Raw genomic sequence first — 6,796 nt, 5'->3', positions numbered from 1 at the left:
ATTTACTCCCACTCTAGTTAAACTACATGTCTCTCGTCTTCTACGTAGAAACAGTGGAAGCACGATCCGCTCCGACAACTTCCCGATGCAGCTTGATGGTAATGGTACCGTTCAACCGTTACTCTCTTACTCTCTTTTTCCTCTCCATCACCCCTCACCTCCTTTCCTCTACCAGTATGTTTGCCCATAGAGGAGGTCTGAAATAGATGCTGCACCATCCAAACTATACTAAGAGGACATGTGATGCAACGTGCTAAGAATAAGGACATGAGTCAACAGCGCTGTTCCTAATGTGAGGGGACAGAGAGAATAAGAGAAGAGATAAGAGTTGGTGAAGTACCTGTGTGTTGCTCAATATTTGTCTTCTCATTTTATCTTGTATTTTTTGGCATTTAATTGTGTAATCTTATAATATTGTATATAATGTCAGATGGTTTTATGGGTATGTTCTGATGGCTCGTCCCTGAAGGCTGATAAAGATTTCCATTTGTTCAGTTGGTTTGCCTCTGTCATGAAAACAATTTATATGCCAAGTGAGCTTTTGAAGTGTTTCAAGAACCTAAAAAAAAAATAAGGAGGTATTTGTCTGTGTCACCTTATTTGTTTAAGTGTGTAACATGAGTTGTCACCCGATCTCTTTCCAAAGCCATCTTGAAAGACCGAGATAGGCTTACTGCTGATCTTTGAGAAAGCAACCTCTGTGTCTGGAGCAGATTTCATGAGGCATTGCACAACATTCTCCTAAAAAGCAGGTCAGCCTCATCTGAGACCAGATCAGCGAAGACACACACTGGAGCCCCGCCAGTCACCACACCCACCTACCCATAGGTCAGCAGGGCTTAAAGATAGTAACTCACAAATCACCAGCCATCTTATTGTCAGAGAGGGTGAAAAAAAAAAGATATAGGCCAGGGTTTGGCTTGCTCCCAATTTTTCTAATAGGCCTCACAGTGAACAGGCGGACAAAGGTGCACACACAACCACCCACAAACACACAGACATACAAACACTCATAAACAACATTTTCTCTAGTGCACTGTCTCTCTCTCTCTCTTCTGTTTGGCCAGTCTCCCTCTTTCTATCTCTCTCACACATACACATATATTCCCTCTTGCTGTGTGTGTCCACTCTCACTTTCCTTTTTTCTGTCTTTTTCTCCTCTGTGGTCACGATAAGTTTTGGTTTGAGGCCTGAGAGAAATCCAAGGGAATAAATGTAAGCAGACAGCGTCTCCTCAGAGGTTGGATGTGGGCTGTTGGACACAATCAGCGTTACGCAAACACACTAACACACATACACTGGGAAGATAAAAACATGCATGGGTCCCCTGTGCATGCATGTGAAAGTCTGTATGTGTTTTTTTTGTTTGTTTTTTTGTGTGTGTCTCTGCTGTTGTGTGAGTCAGCTCTCAGGCATGATCTCACTGTCAATTTGTCTTTCTCGTACACTATCCATGGCTGCCACTGCTGGTGAACAGCTGTGTGGCATGAAAGTAGGCCTCAGCTTCCAGTTTTCCATTATCATCACACCATAGCATGTGCAATGCAAAATGGGTGCCAGAGTAAATAACACAGTTATAGTATCATCATGTCTGTATGGATAGGGCTCACCATGGATATGTATTTCTTTGCCACAAAGGCTTTACTTTATTGCTGTTCATTTCCTCTTTCATACCAGTCAATGTTGGTTTCCTATAGCCATGATTTTTTTGTGTTTTAACCATAACCAAATGGTTATAATTGTACCATGATGATGAAGGTCCCCTAACCATAACAAAGTAGTAATAACAAAAACTATGATGTTTCCCCAAACTTAAAGTTATTTTTGTGCCCAAACCTCACCAAAACTTTAACCACAGCAGTCTAAGATCAGAGTTTTACGGGTGTCAGTTTCAGAAAATGCTTTTTATGTGTCGTTCTGGAGAGACATATTTTGACATTTAATTAGAGGACTTGTTTTGAAAAAAGGTAGAGTGCACATGTGCATAAGAGGGAAAGTAAAACTGTGTAAGTGCACATGCAAAGTGTGAGAGATAATCCTTGCTTGCAGGGATAAATCCAAAGTCTGACTAAAACTGCAATTAGTCAAAATAAGTTTTCCCTGCTTGCTAAACATTTTGTAAAACGTAGACATATGCTCCCGGTAAGGTAATTCTGTAATCTCTCAGTGTGTTGGCAATCCAAGTGCCCTATAAGAAGGGTGTTATAACAATTTAATTAACTGTAAAAATGTTGGGGAAAGATCAAATTGCTGACCTGCTGCACCTGCACGTGATCCATCTCTCATTGCCTCAACCTTAATTTCTCCCAATAATCTATTTTTCTTCCCGTAAGTGTCGTCAGTGACTGGGTAACATAGCACCTGCTGCCACATCAATCTTTTCACCAGCTACACCCATCAGATTTTGGGAACACATATTTCACCACCTCCCCCGCTCGACTACTATTCACTCTGTGCCCTCTGTCATGAGCCCCGCCTCTTTCTTGCCGTTTGTCTCTCTCTCTCTTTCTCTCTCTCTCTCAAATGACATGCTGTGCCAAGTGTAAGTGATTCAGCTGACTCACAAGCAGTGTGGGTTGCCAACTACCACCCTGCTCACTCCAACACACACACACACACACACACACACACACACACACACACACTCAAATACAGAGGTAGGATACAGAACAAGGCAGAGACAGAGACTGATCAAAAGGAAAGCTGGAAGGATGGAAGAAAAATACTCCTATTAGACTACACATAAATTTCTATTTTAGACCAGCAATCACTCGGTATGAAACAAGTCAAAGAATTTATATGAATATACAACACACTCAAGGACTTGCCCAAAGTCTTTTCCCTTCCTCTCTATATGCATCTGTTGTTCTGTTGAAACTGCAGTCTGGCAGAAGTGGCTACAAATTAATAATTTGCTCCCCAGAGAGCAGCAGACTGAGTCACTCCTCCAATTACAACTGGTAGAAAGTAAACACAGGAGCACATAAAGGTAGGCACAGAGCTCCCCTGGGGTAAACCACCGCCCCCTTTAACACAAAGACACGCATATACATGCCATATAACACAAGAACACACAACCTATACAGCTGCACTGATTAGACATTAGAGAGACCCACTTCTGCCACTGAGAAACAGGGTCAGCTCACGAGTCTTTTATCTTTTCTATTCCAGCAATTAAGGCTGTTTTACTAGGCAAAACTTTTTTCTTTTATTTTTGCATGAAAGGTGATGTGCCTTTCATTGGCTCGGATAGTTCTTTTTGTGGCTGTAAATAGTTGTTATAATGGCTGTAGTGAGATGTATAATATGTAGTCCTATGATGAATATGTACCAAGGGAAATGAATGGTGTGCCTGCTGTATTTAGCTAATGCCCTAGTATCAAGTACAGATCGCGCCATGGGACTCTGGTCGGTAGGCCTCATTAGCTCTAAGGGACAAGGTTGTCACCCCAACAACACACACACACACACATACAGTATATATACACACACGTACAGTACACGTGATTTGACACTTGTGCTTGCATGTGTGTGTGTGAGACATTGAAGGTGGGCATTAATCATCTCTATTGTGCAGGAGCGGTCATTTAGTCTGAGGTGATCCAAGGTCATCTCTGCTCCTGTGCTGTGGTAGGCCGACTTCAGCATCACAGCTTAATACACACGTGCACTTGCACACACACACACACACACACACACACACACACACACATATATCATTATCTTGTCCCATTGTAATACCATATGAAAAACTGGATTTAATTGAGTTTTAAATGTATTGATGATATCAGTAAGGTTCATATTGAGTCATATTATTCATATTACGAACCAGAGTTTGACCCCATGATCGCCAATGTGTCCCTCAAATATTAGAAAAAGCATGGTCACACTTGTAATGTATATTCATTCAGTGTATATTCAGTGCTTGTTCTAAAGTCAGGTCTAAAATATCCATATTATATAAAATAATCAACCTGGCATATTTTCTATGACTTTTCCCTTATATTAAATAGTAAAAGTCTGAGTATCTGGTTGATCATTTTATACACATCTCTAAGAATCTCAGCATATTTGAATGTTTTGTGTAATTCTTCCTCATTTCTATCCAATAGCAGGAAAAGACAGAAGCGTGTAGTTAGAGGGAAAGTGGAATGTAGTTTTATTCTCATACTTTTTAGATGTTTTCGTACTGTATATGCAGATAAGACCACAAATTGCTGCAACTCCCTGCACTTAACTATACAGCTCGGCAATACAGACTCAGACAACCCACAAACTGGAGCTTACCATCGCACCCATACCAGCACTAAACTTCACCACCCCTGATCCACCCAAACCTCCACCGCTCCCCCGCCCCAAACCTCCACCCCACCCTCACGGTTTATAATCAGAGTTGCCGAGCTAAGCAGAGTGAAAGCACAGGAAAGACAGTGGGGGCTGGTGCTCGACCCCCATTCAGCGCAGTCGGAGGGCCGGTCCGGGCCCCGAAAGCTCAGATTACATCCCACATAATGAGAGGCCTGGCTCAGCAGGCTCTGCCTCTCTTTCTCCCCCCCCCTCTCTCTCTCCCTCCCTCCCTCCCTCCCTCTCTCTCTCTCTTTCACACATACACACACACACATACACACACAGACCCACTGTGGCATTATTGCTGAAGTCCTGTTCTGTTCTGTTCCTCTCTCTGGTTACCACACTGACAACTGCCAGCGCAGCTGCTTTACACGTCAGTATATGGCCAAGGGAGATAGACACAAACCTGGTGTGGTTGTCTTTTTCATAGTGTGAGAGTCTGGCACTTATAGCTAAGGTCATGTCAACACCAATGTGGGTAAATTGAAAAACACATCTTTTGTTTTAGTGTTTGCGCTCAATCGATACCAAGCCAGCATTTTCTGCCGGCAAAGAACAAACCTTTTCAAAAAGGCTCTGCAGTGAAAGTGCAGGCAGCCATTTGATATTTGTTGAGAAACATGCCAAGAGGAACCCCGTAACTGCATGATTGGTATAAGCTTGTCAACTACACTCCCTACCAAATGATGGCAGTGAGGCACCATTTTGTTATTTGACACCACAATGAAAACAAAAAGAAGAAGTGGAAGAAAATATTGTTTTATGCCTTTGGTTTCAGTGTAGACAACAAACATTCAAGTGGAAGTGTTAGTGTGAATAGAGCCCTGTTTGATGTGTAATGCAAATTTAAAATAACATCTAATCACAACCTAAAATCCATCTATGCTGATCAGGTCATAAGTTGGCTGCTCTAAATATTTGGTAACCAAAGTACTGGATACATTGAAATTTTGACCAATTCATCCTGGTAATGTGAAACTCTGTGACTAGCTGGTGATACTAGAATAAAACAAGGGATATCTGTACCAAATTAATTAACAAAAGTGTCAACCTCATATTGAGTGCTAGAGGAAAAGCCAGAGGATCACTAAATTCATTATGATTCATCTTGAATGAATGTCTGGACAAAGATTTGCGGCAATTCATTCAGTAGTTTTTGAAATATGTCACCTTGGACCAAAGGGCCAACAGACCGACACACCTCTGCAAAAATAAATGAAACAGACTACATGTGACACCACACGCCTACTGCTTAAGTATGTTTTTTTTTATATTGGAAAACCTCCTGGTGTGGTCACAGAGTGATAAAACTAAACATGATGTCAGTTGACCTATAGTGAACAGTTTGTCCGCTTTGAGCCCCGGTGGCGAAGTCCTTACAAAACCATATTGAAACACGGCCTTTTCTGGAAGCTCAGTGTGTGAAGGGCTATGACAAAGCCTGGCTCCTTCGCAAACACACACACGCACACAGATGCATTCAGCACACAACTCACAGCCTACTCACTCACATGCCGCGTGGGCCGGCATTGTGTTTATTGCTCTGAGCTTTCATAGCACCAAGGCCATTAGCACTGTGAAAAGCTGGATTGGGGCACAGTGAGCTTGTGTGTGTGTGTGTGTCTTGGTATGTTGGGTTATCACTGTGTGCGCCTATATGTGCTGGGGGCATGAGCTTATGTTTGTAAATAGAACAATATTACATCTCAGCGGATGTCTAAAAAAAAAAAAAAACCATCCACCTCTATGTGCTTTTCCTCTGGACTGCGTGTGTGTTTGTGTGTATGTGTCTGTGTAATAAAAAGGAATGAGTGAGGTCACGGACTTTCGCTACAAAGGCTCCCAGCCCAAGGTCTACTAGAGTACAAGCAGCCTTTGTCAAGGCCATGTGTGGAGTGCTCTGTGCTGCATTACAATGGATCTGTGAGAGAGAGAGAGAGAGAAATAGAAAGCAAGGAAGAGAGAGAGAGGCTCTAACAAATTGTATTGATTAGCAGGAAAGAGTTCCACCTAATGCCCCATCCACTGTTACTGCTGCCAACAGGAAAACAACATCACCTGAAAGATATCTTCCTTCGCTGTCTTTTGAAAAATAGTTTTTCTTTTGACTCTGCATAATATGACATGGCTGTCACTGTTGTGTTGCCCTAGGGTTGCATATTTTTCCCTCCTTGTGTTCACTTCATGTGTTTGTTTAATTTTGACATTACATGTGTTTTGATAATCTGGTTCTTATCATTTTGTTACATGTGTGTGTCTGTGTGAATGTGAACAAACTGTATATGTGGCTGCCTCGTCTCATCTGTTTTCACCACACCGGAGGAGAGGAAACATCAAGCTAACGCAGAGCAGCAGTGACCAGCAGAGAGCCCTGTCAGGGCTTTGCTCACAGCTGTTCCACACACACACACACACACACACACACACACACACACACGTTATGATA

The sequence above is a fragment of the Seriola lalandi genome, unplaced genomic scaffold, assembly GCF_002814215.2.
Source record: "Seriola lalandi dorsalis isolate HSWRI2012SDOR001 ecotype SW California unplaced genomic scaffold, Sedor1 jcf7180002054975, whole genome shotgun sequence".
Classification (NCBI taxonomy): Eukaryota; Metazoa; Chordata; class Actinopteri; order Carangiformes; family Carangidae; genus Seriola; species Seriola lalandi.
The sequence above is the reverse complement of the archived record's forward strand: the minus strand, read 5'-3'. Positions refer to the sequence as shown.